Source organism: Crocodylus siamensis, chromosome 7, assembly GCF_052110815.1.
Source record: "Crocodylus siamensis isolate JL-2025a chromosome 7, ASM5211081v1, whole genome shotgun sequence".
Lineage (NCBI taxonomy): Eukaryota > Metazoa > Chordata > Crocodylia > Crocodylidae > Crocodylus > Crocodylus siamensis.
Window position 1 is genome coordinate 42,448,356 of NC_143401.1, and position 18,870 is coordinate 42,467,225.

At 43.2% G+C, this 18,870-nt stretch overlaps 1 protein-coding gene across 2 annotated transcripts in view; it reads left to right on the forward strand.

The window, feature by feature from the left end:
* The window catches only part of GRID1 (glutamate ionotropic receptor delta type subunit 1), a 1,131,580-nt gene that overhangs the window by 669,272 nt on the left and 443,438 nt on the right, over positions 1-18,870 (forward strand). The gene's annotated exons all lie outside the window — the stretch shown is intronic.

Consider the following 18,870-nt stretch of genomic DNA (forward strand, 5'->3'; position numbering starts at 1 on the left):
CATTAGTTGTGGGGTTTACAATGGGGCCAATGTTGTTGCCTGCAGGGCTCGCAGTGGGGAGAATGCTGCTTCCACTTTGAGTCAGTTGTTAGCCTTGTTGGCTGTGGAGCTCGCAGCAGGAGTAGCATTGTTGGCTGTGGAGCTCGCAGCAGGAGTAGCATTGTTGGCTGTAGGGCTCACAGGGACGGTGTCATTGCCTGTGAGTCCTACGCATCACTAGGCTTACAGCTGCAACAGTGTTTTTCCTGCTGCCCTTGCTGCAAGCCCCACAGTCGTGACTTCTGTCATTCGCATATGTCATGGTAAGTGGCAGAATTGTGTGAATTGTGTTTACATCCCATTAGAGGATTTAGAACATGTAGAGGGGCCCTTAGAAATGCATTTATTTTGGTAGAGACGTTGATGCACGTCTTCCTCATAAACTAATTAGACCATTAATACCATAGCAGTAAACAAAAGAGAGGGGGAGTGCCACTGAATACTTGACATGCACAACTTTTTTGAAGAAAGCAGATGTTTACTTGAAAGATCTTGTAGGAGAAAAACAGACCCTCAGCTCATTCCTATTTGGCAGCCAATAATATTTGACCAAGTCTCAGGGAGAGTGTTACAGGTCAAAATATACCACTGATGTTGGAGCAATAAATCCATTGATGGAGTCTTCTATGAATAGTAGGGAGCTTAGCTCACTGGATCTCTTTTCTGCCCCTTCTCCTGATTCCTGACAACTAAAAATCAAGGATCCTTCGATGCTTTTCAAAGGACAATTAAACATACTGTAACAGAAAAATGGCAATGAGGCCAGTAGTAGTTGAGATACTTTACAGGACATGCATAGGTATACGGCAAAATTGAGCTTCCCTGTTCAAGGCCGTGAATGAGCTATAAGTAACCACTCTTTTACCAATATTAAACTCATTGCTTTGTAAAGTGGTTTTAGATATTTTAAGTATAAAAGTATGTGTGTGTGTAGATGAAGTGTGGGCCCTAAATTGAAGTGGTGGATTTTTAAAAAACACAGCTTCAGTTTCAGGCTGATTAACCCCCTGTGTCATGCACACACCCTACTGACTTACCTGCCCCTTTGGCAGGGGGGAGAGGGTGAGCTGCCGACAGGTGGAGTGGTCCTTGGGCTATAGTGGGAGGCTTGTGCTTCCTTCTGGGGGCACCCAGCAGTACATGCCTCCAAACACCTGGCTCAGGTGGTACCGGGGGTGGGGCGGGCACTGGAGCTGTGGAGGGAAAGACTGGGGCCCCATGCAGCTCAGGCAGGCAAGCAGGCTCCAACGGGAAGGGGGGGGGGGAAAAGATCAGGCTCACCTGTTTTCCTGGGCTGCTGCCAGGCTGCCTGCAAGACTTCTTGCAGAGCTGCACAGAGCCCGGTGCTTCACTCCACAGCTGTAGGGGCAGTAAACTAAAACTCCTTGATGGAGTTTTAGTTTGTTGTGCCCCAAGTCATTTAAAGCACATTTCGTCGCTGAATTTCCTACAATGGCTGGAATTAATGTGCAATATGCTGCCAAGGCGTGCAAATATCGACACCATTAAAGCAGTGCAAAGTGGCCAAATGCTTTTGAAGTGTTGCGCACACTCACCTTTTGTTTAGTTTACACATGGCCTATGTTGGCAAATGAAAAACCCTTCTATTTTCATTTGTCTAAACCATGGATAAAGGCTTACTTTATTATTTCTAATTGCTATACCACATAGAGAATAAAGTATGGTGGCAAGATTGTGTGCAGTAGAAATAATTAAATGGAGTTAAGTGATTTTTTCAATTCCACTTATGCCAGTTTTGTGCCAGGTTCTTTTGATAATATATTAAGTTGAGGATATGCACTCCTGACCATACAGAATGCCCTCTCTGCCAACAAATAAACATATCCATCTTTTAGGTTTCTGTAAAATAAAGGGAGTCAGAAAGTAAGTGGTCACTCACTCTGGTGGTGGGATCAGACCAGTTTTATTTAATGACAAAATAATGGGATTCTCCATCAGTAACTGATATTGTTTAGAATTTAACTACAGCAGGCATGAAACAAAAAGAAACAATTTTTCCCAAGTTGTATATCTGCCTATTATTAGTTTCTCATTTGGATGCCATTTTTTGTTGATCATGTAAAATGGAATGGTTTAAAATGTTATCACCTATCTCTTTCATGGTGAAATTCAAACCTACTGTGTTACATAGCAGAGGGGAAATAGTTCTCCTCCTCCACTGTCTTCATTTTGCAGTTGAATCACAAGAATGTTTCCCCACTCATTTGCAGAGTGAAAATTACCTTTGTTGGATTCTGACTTTCCTGTGTATGTCTGCACTGCAACAACTTTAAAACAGCTAGGTCAGGTAAGGCTCATTGGGTGTATCTACATGAGATGATTACTGCACAGTTGCCTAATTAGTTCTGCAGGAAAGTCTCTGCATCTACATGTGCACCTCTATTAGGTTGCAGTACACTAATAAATGCTTCCATAGATACATACTTGTAAATACAAGTACTATCCTGTGGTGGCATTATTTATTTATTATGAAGTAGTACACGTATAGACACTGACAGGGCTGGTTGGGGCACAAGGGTGCTTCAGTGTGGGGGCTGCTTGCTAGCTAGACACCCACTGGAGCACCTTCATGCCCAGTCAGCTCCTCTGCAGCATGTTGAGCAAGGTCAGAGCAGCACCAGGCCATCAGGCTGATCCCCCCAGGTCTCCTTCCAGGAGGGGCTGCTCCAACTTGGCTCAATGTGCTACGGTCCAAGGTGCAAATGTAAAAGCAATGCTGGGAACAAAAAACTCCTGGATGATATGCACTGGAGTTTATTGCTCAGTTCTATTAGCACATGTAGATGCGCCCAGTGTGTAGCCATATCATGATGGACTTAGTATGGGCTAGCTACTTATGTTTTTACCAAGCTTCTTGGGTGGTTTTGTAGTCTGTACTGAGGTCTATATTGCCACATCTAGGCATCTACTGGTCTCCAAGCTATTTTGAGTATATCTATCTGCACTAGAGTGCAGGTATAGTTGTCATATCAGTCCCTGCTCAACCTGCTGCTGCTGCTGAGAAACAAACCCATCCCATTTATTCCTGCTTCATGTGTTCTGGCCCCATCAGTGATGCAGCGTGTATGGCTTAGAGGAGTTCTGCATACCCTATCACAATTCTCAGGCTCTCCCTTTTGGGGGAGTCTGGGAGATGAACTGGGGTGTGCACTCAGGACTATTCTAATTTGTATGTGCTGTCTGACTGCCGATTTGGGAGAAAGTAGGCAGTACTAGTTTCCTAGCAGTGATCCCAGGCTTGGTAAGAAGGTAACATGGGGTCTGAGACAGTACAGGAATGTTACAGTAAACACCTGTATGCAGTCCTCCTGAGAGTCCTTGGGTTTGTCCTTGGTGGAAAGGACGCTCCCACTCCCACTCCTTCCTCCCACTCTTCCAGCTGTGACTTCTCTTTCTGAACTACTTTTCCTTACACTGAAAGTATGTCACTTTTAAAGCAGTCTGTGGCACCTTCTGTTCCTCCATTAGAGATTTCTATATTTCAATTCCTGTTTCCCCTCTTCTTAGTTGCTAGGCAAAAAGTCATAAACAGCCATTTGTGCCCCTTGTGGCAGCCCTATTTTTCTATCAAGGAAGAGCAATTCAATATTAATGGTCTCTTGATGTCACTGATTCAACTTCCTAAACATAGGTTTCCCACTGGGTGTCACAGTTGTGCTACAAAATGGAGGGTCTGAGCCATGCTGAAAAAATGGAGTTACTATGATGATATGGACATATTTGTCAGTTGCTAGCATCCTTATTCCCATTTCACAGATAGGAAAAATGAAGCATTGATGGATGAATGAAGTAATTTGCACAAGGCCCACCAGCAGGCCAGTGACAGAGCCCAGAATACAAGCCAAATCTCCAGAATCCCATTTGGTCAGTGATCTATATTTTTCACAGACTTCAAGAATTTGATCCCACAGGTTTTTTGACTTCTTCATAGAAGCTTGGGTGCAACTGATTTTCATTTGCCTTGCTCCTTCCCTTGGCATAAAAGGAGGTAATAAATTTTTTTTGTCTTACTAGTATCCTTTTACTTTTTCAGTAATCATGTGTATTGCTTATGTTCTCTTAGTTGACTACAGAATCACGTCTAAGTATCAAGAGGTTCTTAAGAATGGAATGGAAGGCTGAGGTTAGAAAATGGGGGAGTGATAAAATATGTATAGAAGAGTGAAGACCTTCTGTAGGGAACTCTTTAAAATGCATTGAGGTATTTCAGATGATCTAAGATCGAAGTTTACATATTGAGAAATAATCTAGTAATTGAATTCCGTGCTTTCCTGCAGACGGGCAGAGCAATTGTACAGGCAGTTAAATGGGATTTCACTGTGACAATGCACTATCTTGCAGTGTAATTTGTGTGTGTGCGGGGGGGTGTTTTTCACTAAAGCAACTCACTCCTTTGTTTATATTAATGTTGGCTTTCCTGGAAGATTAAGCATTTGTAGAGTTGGGCTCAGAAATTGAAATGCATAAACAGAAGAAAACACATTGTTGATAGAATCTAATTACTGGAAACATAAACTTATTTCAATTAGAGGGTGCAGCTTAACACCATCAACTCCTCCAAAATCAAATGAATAGATCCCTCCCTACCAACACTAGGTACTTGTTTGTTTTATGCCAGGAGTGGGTTATTATTTTCGCTGGAGGTACAGTTAATGTGTTTTGGTTAGCTGTCAAGGCCTGCAAGGGAACCACCACCTTTTGACAAGAGCCCCCTGGTCAGCATCTTGGGATCAGAAGCCCTGCCCCTAACCCCTGACCTTTGCCACCAGAAGTCCCTCTCCTTGCCCTCCAGAAGTATTCTTTTTAGAAGATAGGGTTGCCATCTTGGAATCAGGAAAAAAAAAACAGATCGTACACTAAAAGTCGCCTACTATAAAATCTTTTAACTTTATTACAAAAAATATTTTTGTTATGGTTTGTGTACTTTATACACACGTGATTACATAATAACTCAAAACTAAAGTCTTACTCTTGTATATTGTGTGTGAGTGGGTGTATATGATGTAACAGGTGTGTATATAGGGGGGTGGTTTGTGAGGTGGTATGCCTGTGGGGCGGGCAATAGGGTATGTTGCAGGATGTGTGTATATGTGGGGGAAGGGTGTGGGTTTGTGGCATTTGTGGGGTGGGTTTGTGGCATTTGTGGGTACCCCCCCACACACACTGTCCCCTATCGTGCATTTCCCCTGCTGCCAGCAGCTGCAGCAGGTAGTGAGTGTTTGGGGCACTTGTGGCCTGCACAGGTGCTACCACTTGTCAGTGCATCCTGCTCCCCTCCCCCCCCACCCCCCGACGCTTTCCAGTGGAGTCCCAGGCCTTGTACAGCAGGGAGTGGCAAAGGCAGCTAACTCCATTGCACGGGCTTCCCCCAGTGCTGTGTGAGTACTGGGAGCTGCATGTGTGATGTGGGGAACCCTGTGAGACAGGCAGGCTGGCCTGGCTGAGCTGCTTGCCACCATGTGCAGCATCAGCTGGAACCACATGCTGCTGGGTGGCAGTGCCTGTGTGGATCATGAACACCCCAAGCATCTGCTGCTGCTGCCGCTGCTGGTGGCAGGGGATGTGTTCCATAGGGCAGTGTGTGGGGGGGGTCCCCACACCCTTTCACATCTAAACCCTGGTCACTTAAGCTCTGTGTTCTCACTGCCCCCTTGGGCATGGGCTCTGTGCTGCTGCCAGCTTCAGCCACATGCTCTGTACTCCTGCCTAGCTGCAGCTCTTCCCCCACCCTCATCACTTCCCTACTTGATGTCTAGGGTGAGCGGGATGCCAGGAAGCTGAGCAGGTCCCTCAGAGGTGATAGCAGTGGCAGCAGCAGCCCCTTTCAGACTCCATGCTAGCTGGGCTGGGGCCCTTCTGCCCACAAGGGTGGGAGTGAGGCACGCGGTGTGGGTGCAATACAATTAGTTGGTGAGAGCCTGTGGGCCAGATGGAATTACCTGTTAGTCTGGATGTAGCCCATGGGCCATATTTTGCCACCCCGATCTGTTCATTCTCTAATTATGCCAGTGTGTCTGAAAAAAGTGAATATAGAAAAATCTATCCCCAATGTAGAGACTGCACCTCTTCATATGTAGGCTTCCTTTGGTTCCAGCTTTTACCACCTCAATTTTTTTTTGTTTTCCCTGTGTGTAAATTGCCAGTTTACTGTAGATGTTGTGTCCATGTGGTCAAAGGACTATACTAAAGAATGTCATACAGAAGGAGGGCTCGCTTGTTTTGCCTATGTTATGGCCTCAAATGGATGTAATGCAGCTGCTTCAGTATTGTGCTGTGTACATGACAAGAAGCACTCCTAGGTAAGTGAGTTTAATAATATATGCCCAGGACTAGGCTAAGGCATCTGTTACAGGGCGTAGTATATGTGGAACAAGTGTACCTTACTTCCATGTTGTGCAGGTATGTGGTTCTTTAAAGACATACAAATGTCCTTAGCTCCCTGAAAAGAGTTTTGTGAGGTTCAGTCAATTCATGTTGCAAAAGTGCTTTTTGGTGCTTGCAGATGCTTCATATTGTACAAATTGATTCCTGAATCTTTTAAGTCAGTTCAAGTTTTACTACTGATTTTCAGCAGGTAAGTACTAACTGATGACTGTGTTAGCTGTAATAGATTAAGAGTCCAGTGGGAAAAAAAGAGTCTCTTTTTGTTTTACTGGCTCAATTCTGGATTAGTAGTCAACATTAAATTAAACATTTAGCATTTCATTAAACTTCTGAATAAATTGTATGTTGAAGCATGGTTGGAAAATGGTGATACTGGTTCCATGTTCATAGAAGGTTAGAAATAAATATTGCTTTTTAAATTTCTGTCAGATAATGAAAGTGGTCATGGGTAGAAAGTGCTGAAAAGTTGATACTAATTTAACATGTCACTTTTAGAGATAATTTGCACTTTCTACATGTCAACAAATCGTGTGAACTTTCAAAGCAGGTGCTATGCAGAATAGGTGAAGCTATCTTCTAATGCCAAAGGCTGCATAGTTTTAGTGATTTTAGGTGTAATTACTTTTTCAGCTTGTTTCAGAGAATAGCAAAAGAAAGGAAAATTAGCTACAAATGGCACATCCAAAGAAGCTGAGTGGGGAAAAAGATAATAATCAGTTTTGTGGCATTTAATTTACCTGTGGTAGATTTGTAGCAGAAAAGTAACAACTAGCCAGTAGACAACAGAGTATTCATTTCCTTTTTATATTTAAAGCTTTACAATCCTGTTTCACAATATTCACAAGTTGTATTTCAGAATGTCAAAAGTAAAAAATAAAACTTAAAAAATAATGACTTTGTTTACTTGGATTTTAGGAAGGTCTTTGATATGGTGTCTCATTCCATTCTCATAAATAAATAAATAATGAGGCTGTGACTTAGATGATTACACAGTCTAGTGGGTAGCAAATGGGCTTGGGGGTTGCACCAGAGAGTGGTAGTGGATGGATTAGTATCAACCTGGAAGGATGTGGGCAGTGGGGTCCCACAGGGTTCGGTCCTTGGACCTGTCCTCAATATCTTCATCAGTGACTTGGATGTGGGCGTAAAGTGTACTCTGTCCAAATTTGTGGATGACACTAAATTGTGGGGTGAAGTGAACACACTGGAGTGTAGGGAACGATTGCAAGCAGACCTGGACAGTTTGGACAAGTGAGCAGAACATAATAAGATGCAGTTCAGCAAGGACAAATGCAGAGTGCTGCACCTAGGGCGTAAAAATATCCAATACACTTACTGGCTGGGAAGTGACCCTCCTAGCAGCACAGAAGCTGAAAGGGATCTCAGAGTAATAGTGGACTCAAAGATGAACAGGAGTTGTCAGTGTGACAAAATCATCAGCAAAGCTAACTGCACTTTACCATGCATCTGCTGACAAATAGAACCAAGGAGGTTATACTTTCCCTCTATGCAGCATTGATCAGACAACAGTTGGAGTACTGCACCTATTTTTGCATGCTGTACTTTAAGAAGGATGTGGATAACCTTGAGAAGGTCCAGAGGAGGGCCACTTGTATGGTTAAGGATTTGCAGGCCCAGCCTTATGAGGAGAGACTAGGGGACCTGGACCTCTTTAGCCCTCGCAAGAGAAGGCTGAGAGGTGATCTTGTGTCTGCTTACAAATTCATTAGGGGGCGCAGCAGGGAATGGAGATGCCTCCTGGGGTAACAAGGAACAATGGTCACAGGCTGACAGAGCAGATTTAGGCTATACATCAGAAAGAACCCCCTCACAGTAAGGGTGGCCAGAATTTGGAATGGGCTTCCGAGGGAGGAGGTACTCTCGCCTACCTTGAGGATACTTAAGAGAAGACTGGATAGGCATCTGGCTGGAGTCATCTGACCCCAGCACTCTTTCCTGCCTGCAAAAAGTTGACTGTTATTATCCACATGTATATTCAGTGTCTATCTCTGAAGAGATTGGGCTAGGAGAGAACTTTATATAAACATATTTTTCTAATGTGATTTGTTATTCCCATTGACTTGAGACTATAATTTTGTTAAATGTGCATTTCATTTTTATAGCCTTCTTTTTCCTCCAAGGTTGAACTGAGGTCATGGTGATCCAGTGAATTTTTTTGTTACCACACCTGCCTCAGTTGTAATCAATTATATGGAAATGTACTTGTTACATGGTTTGGAATGTGCTTTAATAGGGAATTATCCATTTGCAGCCATAGAGGAATTGGACTTGGACAATTATAGGTGGCATCCTATAAATGCTATAGGAGGAAGTATTCAAATGTCACTTCGAATGACTCCAGATTCCATACTACACCTGTTTTGAACTTTTGGTAAGTCAAGTGAAATAGTAAACAAGCCCCTTGCTACAATTTCACACTAGGCACAGGTGTATTGGTCAGGTTCCAATTTTGATAACCCTATTCTGTTTTAACAGCAGCCAAATCTCTCTAGAAATTTGTGGGTATATTACTATTGACTTCCTAGCTATTCCCTGACTATGAGTTATGGTACAGTATTACTGCATATAGCTCTCCTGGAAAACATAAGATTCAGAGAATATTATGCTTTGTATCCCAAGTTACAAATCCAAGAAAACAACAGGTATTTACCAGAAAAGTGCAGGGAACTATGCTTGTATTACGTTTTACAAAAGCAGTTGGAACTGAGATGCTAGACATCTAGACATTGCAGTCTTGTGTTGTAACCACCGCCATAGACTATAAAATAGTTTTAAGCTAGCTGGCTCATGTCCTGATAGCAGTCTCACTGAAGCAACACAGAACCACATCAGCTAACCACCCAGTTTTCTACTTGGTTTTTTGAGTGGGTTTGACAGCCTATACCAGCTGTCAGAATTCAAGCACGGTAGGTTAAAGCTACGACAGGTATGCTTACATAGTACAGTAGTCACATTGAGGACTACAGTATGGCCATCTACTAGTTTTCAATAGGTACACTTATTAAAATGAGGAGGTGTTTGTACATGTTCCACATCCCTCTCAGACAGCCATTTAGGTTTTGCTTGGCACTTGGGCTAGGGGCAGACATTCAAAGCCTGACCCTAAATTGATTCAATCTTTGCAGGCTAGTCTAGGTTAAATCAGTTTTGTAACTGGACAGACATCCTAGAAATGCAGGCATATACCTGCAGTGGCTCAGGGTAGAAGCCAGGGGGCACTACATCATCAGCCCTCCCTTCCTTCCACAGCATGGAGCTGAGGGGTGTGTGGCCAGGCTCCAACAGGAACTCTGATTAGCCTAGTAGGGAAATGATAACAGAATTTATTAGGCCTGTGCAAAGCAGCAAGTATTCACTTCGGATCTGGATTCGGCCGATTTGGAAGACAGTAATTCAATTTGGAGATTCAAATTACTATCCCAATTTAATTAGCTGGAATCGCATCCAAAAGATTTGGTACCACTTCGGAGACTCGGCCGTAGACTAAACAGGCAGCTGACAGATGCTTCCAGCTGGTAAATCTTTTGGGGTTGGGGAAGGGAAGTGAGAGGGAGGGAGGAAATGGGGCTAGGACAAGCTGCCCATCTGGGGTGGGGGGTGCATTACTTGGGGAGGGGGTGGGCATAGGATGCTGGCACAGCAGCTCTGCCCTGCTGCTGCTTGCCCAGCTGGTGCAGGGTGAGCGGCATGATGCAGGCACAGCTCACTTTGGGCAGAAGGTGGCAAGCAGCAGCAGCAGGGCATAGCCTCCACTCCTATACCTCTCCATGCTGGCTGGCAAGTGATGGCAGTGCAGAGTCCCTATTCCCAGTGCTGATGTGGGGTCAGCAGCGCGGGGAGCAGGGACTATGTCTTACTGCTGCTTGCCCCCTTGTGCCCTGAGTGAACTGCAGTCACATCCTGCCTCCCTACCCCAACTGGGCAAACGGCAGCAGGGCATAGCCCCCACTATGATCCCTGCCTTGCTTGTATCCCATGCTCTGCCGCCTCCCTCCCCGAGTCCCGCACCCCCCACCCTGGCGGGTATCTTGTCCCAATCCCTCCCTCCCCCACGCCTCTTACTTTCCCCTTCTTCCAACTCCAAAAGACTTACCAGCTGGAGGCAATTGTGTCAGCTGCCTGTTTAGTCTATGGCCGAATTGCCATATCTTTTCTGAATCTTTTTCTGAATTGATTTGGATGCGTCAAATCAATTCAGAGCCTTTAATTGGTCTCCTGATCCAATTCGGATTCGGAGATTGGATTGAATCTCCTCTGAATTCAGTCGGCTACTGAAGTTTTGCATAGTCCTAGTGATGTGGAAATCATGACAGGATCACTGCTTGGCTACCAGAGTGCTTTATTTTACATGGCTACGGGAGAAAAAGCAAAGGCAGCTAGTTCTCTGCAGCTGCAGGATACAGACTTTGTCATATACTTGTGAGAAAAAGACATATGGAAGCCTCCCCCCAAATACATTCTTGGAAGTCTGACAATAAATCACCCTGGAGTCCAGCTAGACTAAATGTGTTTTCTTCAGCTGTCTCCCGATAAGTTTATCTCAAGGCTCCTTTGTTTTTTGGCCTTTACTTATGCTCCTTATTATGGTTTAACTGTATTTTTGCTTGCCCCAGTACTTTTCCTCATCACTAGTATTTATCACCCAATTAAGAATACAACAGAAGGACGTTACCAGCTGCTTATTGATTCTGTCTGTTGATACTACCTGCTGATTCAGCACAGGCTAGCCAGCATGTGGTTTGCTAGTTAATAAACTTCCTCAGGAAGGCAGAGGGGAGGGGAGAATTCCTGTTTAGCAGGGAGTGGTAAGGAAGCAGCCCACAGTCTCTGGAGCTAGAGCCAGGGATCAGAGGCTAGGGGTCAGCCTTGTTGTGAGGCAGAGAGCCCTGCCTACCCAGAGAGCATGCTGGGATGCTGGGACTATCTGGTTTATCTTAAAGCAGCAAGGGACATGGGATAGGCATTACATAAACTGGTTTGAGTCAAATTAGGCAAGTCTGATACTACATTTAATCAGGTTCATCTCAAACCAGTTTCAGCCATTTTCAAACTGGTTTATGTGCACTGGACATCTGTTCTGTTACACATTTAAACCAGTTTCTGATCACTTAAACCAGTTTGTATGTAATGTCTGTCCCTAGCCTTGAAGTTTTTCATGGGAAAATTTATATTTTTTAAAGTAAAGAAAGGTGCTAAGCTCAGTGTAGGTTATGTTCTGATCAGAAGGAAAAACAGTAGAATGACTAGAAGTAGCATGCAAACAGTTTCAAAAAGAGCCAAAAAAGCTAGCATTTAAAAAAAAAAAAAATAGGAAAGGAAAAGAAGTTGGGGGGGATTGAAAGAAAGGAAAAGAGAAATTCTGTAATGGAAGTAGCATGTAGGAGAGAAGGGTTAACAGAGCAAGGTCTATAGACAAATCATGTAAGTTTCCTGTCCTAAGAGACAAGGGAAGGAGAATAAAGATTCCTAGTAACGGGAAACAATTTAAGGAATTTTTTTACGTAGTATAGCTGTCTAGGTTGTTACCAGATTTGCCCATCACCTTGGGGTGTGCTCATTTATTAGGGATACATTTCTAGGGTGTTGGTAATTCTATCAATGTGCTGCTTGTGTTACTTGTGTTTCTATACGGAGCTGTATCTCTCCCTTCTGCAAGTCCTTACCTCCAATGGAACTATCTTGCAGGACTTGGTTTCAATGGGGCTGGGTTCCTCCAGTCACCAAATCAGTCATACACACAAAAGCACACAGATTAATGTGACATGCCTGACCTGGCTGGGTTGATTAGCATGGACAGGCTGATACCCTCCTATGCAACGAATCAGTTCATCAGAGCAACAATAACTGCAGTCAGACACAAGCACATAAGTAAACAGAATACCTCTGAATCCAGCTGGGTGTCCAGCTGACACCCTCATGGGCCAGCATTCAGTTCACTGGGGCACGTCTGAGTCAAACTGGGTCAATCAGCCTATACAAGCTGATCCCTTTGTGTGTTTCAAACTCAGCACATCCCAATCTTTAGCCTCTTGAGCAGACTCCACAGTACTTTTGGGCTTCACAGAGATCTTTAGCTTAGGAAAAAGAAGTATTGCTACAGAGCAAGTGGGAAAGGAGAAGTAGAGAAGGAAAAATATACCCAGTTACTACCAGTTTGACTATAAACGTTATTTATTGCTAAGTATGTGAAATATATAATGGGACTAGTAGTAATAGACATGCCAAGGAAAAACAAACACAATTACAGTATTACCCTGGTTTCACTAAGTATTTGGGGAAACTTAGTTCAAGCTTAACTAATACAGTTCAAGTGCAGAAATTTATGCCTAGAGACAGAAAAGTGAGAGGGAGTGCTGGGATCTCACCAGTCCAAGGCACTCAGGTTGTTTTCTGACAGGTAAAGTTCTCAGTACAATCCTTGAAGGGAGACTATCTGTTTCTTCCAGCTTCTCAAGAATAAAGCAGGTGGTGTGAGACAGACTTCTCCCCCTGAAGTACACACACACTTTGCTGCTTTTTACAGATTTTTATACCTTCAGTTCAGCTTCTTTCGAGCATTCTCAATAGTGTAAATAGTGTCTTTTTTCTTGACAAGGGGTTATCTGGTTTGGAACATCTCAGGAAACTGACTGATACTCAGGAAACACATAAGATTAGGGAGTAACCAGACACTTAGGAGCCAGCTTGAAATTCCTATGTACTGATGGGATATTTCCTGGTTTCTTCAGAAATAATAGATAGCTTGAAGCATTAAGGTTTTGAATGTTCACTTGTGAACAAGCCTCAGCTTAGCATGACTTTTCCAGATCTTACTATAGTCTTTTAATAGACTTAAGGCAATTATCGGAGTGTTCATAACCTTTGGGTGGGAGGACTTCCAGCAGTCGTTCTGGGATGAGTATGACAACACTTGTGGTCAGGGCTTCAACAGGCTGGATGCTGTGATGAACACTTAACCATTGTTCAAATGTTGCCCATACCCCCTCTGACTTGGTCTCTTGCCTCAGTATTCCCTAACCCAGCAACCGAGTTTTAGTCAATCAAATTTAAATAGGCCTCCCATAGTGGGACCGGGGAATGTATGGCCCGAGATGCCTATTAAATTTTACTACTTCTTAGAGGTGTGTGTGTGGTGGTGGGGGGAGTCCTTTGTAAATCCAGATTAGAACTGGTCTGATAAATGCTGAGTTGGGTGTGTGTAGATTAGCATTTGGAGCACAGATTTCCCATCATGCAGTTCTCCCCTGCTTCTCTGATCCCAGAATTCACTGCAGTCTCTTCTTCGGGCTTTCTGTTCTCCATCTCTCATGTAAATGAATGGTCATCTGGTTCCATCTCAAATACAAATGAGACGTAGGGCAGTTGTTTCACTCTTGTCACCCTTATCTGGAGGGTTTTAGGTGTGTCTCCCACTACAACTTAATCAGTTTTGTTCAAGTGTGTGTGTGTGTGTGTGGTGGGGGGGGGATTCTTTGGGAATCAGACAGGCTGCTTCCTGTGTCGGGGTTCCCCAAGAACATGGAGCTGAGAGGTAACAAGGTCAGCAGCCTGAGTGTGCTACTGCCTGGAGATGATGACCAACAGTAATGGGATGCAAGTCTTAGGAAAGAATTTGAACTGAAGGAGTTTAAAGAAATCTGAGTCCTGGTGTACTTGGCAGTAAGTGCACAACTAATCCAAAGACACTTCCAATCAGGATATTGACAAATCCTTGTTAGACCATTATACTCAAAACAAGGCAGCAGTAGCAGCAGCTTATTTGTCATGAATGCTAAGAAAAAGTGATTGTCAAGAGATTCAAATAGAGGAGGAGGTTTTTGTATAATTCACATGAATGAAATTGTGTTTTGTTTGTTTATGGCAAATCAGAGTTAGCATAGCATACCACAAATCACTTAATTATTGCCAGAAGGGGCCTGACAACCACTCCCCCTGCCCATCATCCTCCACCTCTAGAGGATGCAGAGATTATTTTTTGCAGTTACATATGCATATACTGTAAATTGAATGCAAATCTAGGCAGTGGTTTGTGGTTGCAGACATTCTCTGGAGTATGTTCCTGACTACTAATACCAATTCAAGATGGTAGGACTTATGGTTATGTCTATAGACACCAGGCAGTCCCTTATGTTACAAAAAAATACATTGGAAAACACTCATGAAGGCCATTCAGGGAAGGAAATATCTGAAAGATGAGTATAGACATTTTATGCTGGCCTTGTATATAGTGCTATATTGAGAAAGCTGTCAAAATTGGCTGCATATGTGAAAATTACTGGCCAGGTTGAGTCAAAATCCCAGGTTGGAGGGGGGAAGAAAAATCATAAATTTGTTTAGTGGAAAAAAATGTGTGGAGGTTCTACATTATCTTCCCTTTCCCTGAGATAGGATAAATACTACAACTAAACAAATGACTGTGTATATCAAATCTATTTTTGCTATAAATGGTATACCGGGAATAGTAACATCAGGCAATGTGATACAGTTTAAAGGCCATGAGTTTAACCAGTTTGCAGTGTGTTAGACTTTGACTCTATGTGATGCCTAATGACTGGATAGCAGGAGGCCAGTACACTTATTGGATTATTAAATCTGTGGTTTATTGCATGACAGCACTTGAGATATCCATAACTGGAGTGACCCAAAGTATCTTTTTTAATAGTCTTTTATTAAGCTTGATTGACATACACCCCAGCTTGTTCCCTCCTTTCTTCTGCCTTTTTCCCTCCCACTCTTTGATCCCACCCCTGTTTACTGTTTACTTACTTTACATACTATGATATCCCCTATATGGCATTTTATTTCCCCACCATATTTTGACTGCTGGTGCCCCATATCATTGATAAGCACTTGCTAGGGGTCTTTATCTATGTGCACGTTCAGCACATTCCTGTTACTTTCATTCCCCTCTTCCTGTGCATTGGTGACCTTCAGCATTTCCTCTTATCTTAGCTTTCCACTATCCTAACACAGTGATGTTTGTTTGGGTCTGGACATGTAAGCTAAGTATAAAATATCAAAAAGCCTGAGGCTGAATTGATTAATCTTTGCAGGTTAGTCTAAGCTGCATAGATTGAACCGATAAGCAAGTGAACAGACATTCACTTTTGATTCCATAAATGTAGCCACATGCCTGCAGTGACCCAGGCCAGAAGCCAGGGGATGCTAGAACATGGTTTGCTGCTAAGCTGGAGCAGACGGCTTGGGCCAAGTCTAGCCTGCCTACCCTGTGGTGAGTGGGGGACCTGTGGGGAAGGTGTAAAACATCCTGGGATGCTGGGGGACTGAGTGCACAGAAAGAAGTGAAGTTCCCAGCTGTAACTCAAACTGTTTTCTGCAAAGCATTCTGAGCTATAGCTTTACCCCAGACCAAACAGAAGTTCACTGTTGGTTCCAGGGGGAGCGGAACTTAATTGTGGGCTGGGAGCCTGCAACCAGGTTCCCATAGCAATGGCCAGGTCTCTACCAGTACTTGCTGTTTTCAAAAGGGGAAGGGAAAAGGCAGTGGAGAAACCCCATTTTTGGGGCTCCGCAGCTGGTAATGAAGCATGAGGTTGGTGAATTGGAGCTGCCCCCCACCTCAGGGAGGCTCCAATATTCCCACCCCACCTTCTGGGGGGCGGCAGTTGAAAGAACCCCAGACTCAACTCCCTTTGCTCCCTTCCCCCCTCCCAGTCTGAAAAAAACATCAGGGTAGGAGCTTCACAGATGCAAGTTGTCAAAAATGCTACACTTTGAAATATCTTCATCTGCTACTTCATGGAATGAGGGGTCAGATTTTCACCCAATCAGCCATTTTTAAAACTGTCTGCAGACATGAACTTGTATTTTTGGTCACAGCAGTAAACTGCTTTCTGTGGCCAGATCAGGCAAAAATTGCCACTTCTGTCTGCCCTCTGAGAGGTAACTTGAATAAAGAGGGGGTTCTGGAACAGAAGTTCAATACACAGATTTAACCTAAATCAGTTACGTCTGCGTGCAGACAGAAGTGAGTTTTCACCTGATTTGGCCATAGAAAGCAGTTTATAGCTGTGACCAAACACATACACAGCAGCAAACAGCTTAAAAAACAGCCTCCTGAGTGAAAATATGACCCCTCATTGCATGATGTATCAGATAAAGACATTTCAAAATGTAGCCTCTTTTGTAACTTGTCTGGGGAGCTCTCAGTCCATTGTTGTTTTCAGAATGGGAGGGGGGAAATGGAGCAGAGGGTGTTCAGTCTGGGGTATTTTCAGCCCTCTCTGGAGGGTGGTGTGGGTGTATTAGAGTGCCTCTGAGGTGTGGGGGCTCCAATTCGCCAGCCCTACCATTCACCATTGGCTTGGGAGCCCCAAGAATGAGCCTTCTCCGCTGCTTTTTCCCCCTCCTATTCTGAAAATAGTGAGCACTGGCAGAGAGCCTGGCCACTGTGCTATGGGAAGCTCTCTGCAGGCTCCTAGCACACAGTTCGATTCCCCTCCCCCTAGACCCAAGAGTGAACTTCTGTTTGGTTTGGGGTAACATAACTCATAATGCTTTGCAAAAATTGTTTTGAATTAGTGGGGAGCTGCAGTTCTGTCTGCACAGTCCAATACTATATCTACCCAGGTTTATCTTAAACCAGTTTAGGCCATTTTGAAAGCAGCTTATGTGCACTGTTCTGTTCTGTTACCAATTGGAAATGTTTTCTGATCACTTATACCAGCTAATGTGTAATTTCTGTCCCTAGCCCTCACACCTCTTGTTCATTTTATTTCTAAAATAAAATCTGGAAATCAGCATTTAAATATTAAAGGTTCTGCTGAATAAGGCTACCTAGTCAAATTCTGGACTTAGTTCTGTTAAGTTATGGGATGACTGTAAGATGGGTTTTTACCTGCATATAAGAGAAAACTGAGAATTAGAGTACCTCTGAATTCACAGGAACTGGAAATTTGCAAACTGTAAAGAAGAATTGACTCAGGTTGTTGGCTCCACTAGATACATAATTATAAGGGATTGGCACTTTCTCCAGTTTCCAAAAGAAGAAAGGTATAACAGGGAAGCTCCATGCCCTGGTAATGCTGGATCCTGTGCAAACAGCTGCGCAATCAGTTGCCAGCTGCAATGACAGATATTTTTTTGCAGTGCCTGGGGCTGCTGCCCTAGTCACCCCCCAGGCCCCTTCTGCTAGGAAGGTAAAGGGCATTGGGTTGCTATTTTGTCTCAGATGGGGGCGGGAAAAAACCCTCAGCAGAAACGGGGCCCTGGGATGTCAGAGTCAGAATAAAACGATTTACTGCCTCCATACATTGGTAATACTGATCTCTGAAGGTATTCCTACACTTCCAGCCAAAGCCCAGCATACCTCACAGGTAATGTTGAACAGTGTTAATATGCTTAGTTAAGGGTTATTTGGGTTATTTAAATACTGAATGATTTTTTTTTTTTTTTAAATATTGGTATTTGGGTTATTTAAATATTGATTGATCCTGTTGTTCAGTTTCCCTGGGAAAAGGGGCGGTGAAGAGCAGACCAAATGAGGATATGTGTATCAAGCATCTAACCTCAGAGTGTTTCCTGTGCACCACTGATGGTGTGATGACTCTGAAAGGAATACAAATCCCCTGTAAAATGAAGACTACCTACATGGAAATAATGTAACTCTTATTAAACTCGGGTAGCTGGGGCAGCAGAAAGGGAACGAAGGAAAAAACAAAACAATCTAACACATTAAGGGTTAGGGTTTGCATGCTGTACTTGCTCTAGTTTGAAGGTTTCTTTTTAAATTTCCCTCTCCTGTCCTCTTATTGATGTTCAGTTTCATTCAGTTTTACAATTCACTGTAAAACTAATTTCAAAATACAGGTGTCTGTAGAAGAAGTTGTATACTATGTTGAACACTTCAAGGTAGCAAAAGCCTTGTCTCTTGTGATTTCCAACACAGAATGATCTGCAAAGCCTGCAGGCAGTAGGCCCCTCAATGTGCATGTTCCCTTAGCACTCTGATTGTTTAGGAGTAAAATATGTTTAGGCTTTCATTTTTTGGCTTGGGAAAGAACAGCAGGCATGAACTACCACCTAAATATTTTCTTAACTATGTAAATATATAACATGTTGAAGACATTTATTTCATAGTAACATTTAAGAATATAGGTGTGTGACACCTACAGCTAGTAACACATGGACAGGTCAGTGCCCATCCACTTTTATTTAAAATATACATTTTCAATTAATACTTCCATACTGTTGTTTATGAGTAGATCATATTCTTCTTATAAGTTTCACTGTAGTAGTATTGAAGGTTACATATTTTCTGTTGTATAGATGTGCATGCATATTTTTCAACTTATAAATTTCTTGAAAAAAATGTTCTTAATATGGCATTTGTACCTTCATATTAATTGGAAAGAAACATATATAACATGCCAGATGTTCAGTCTC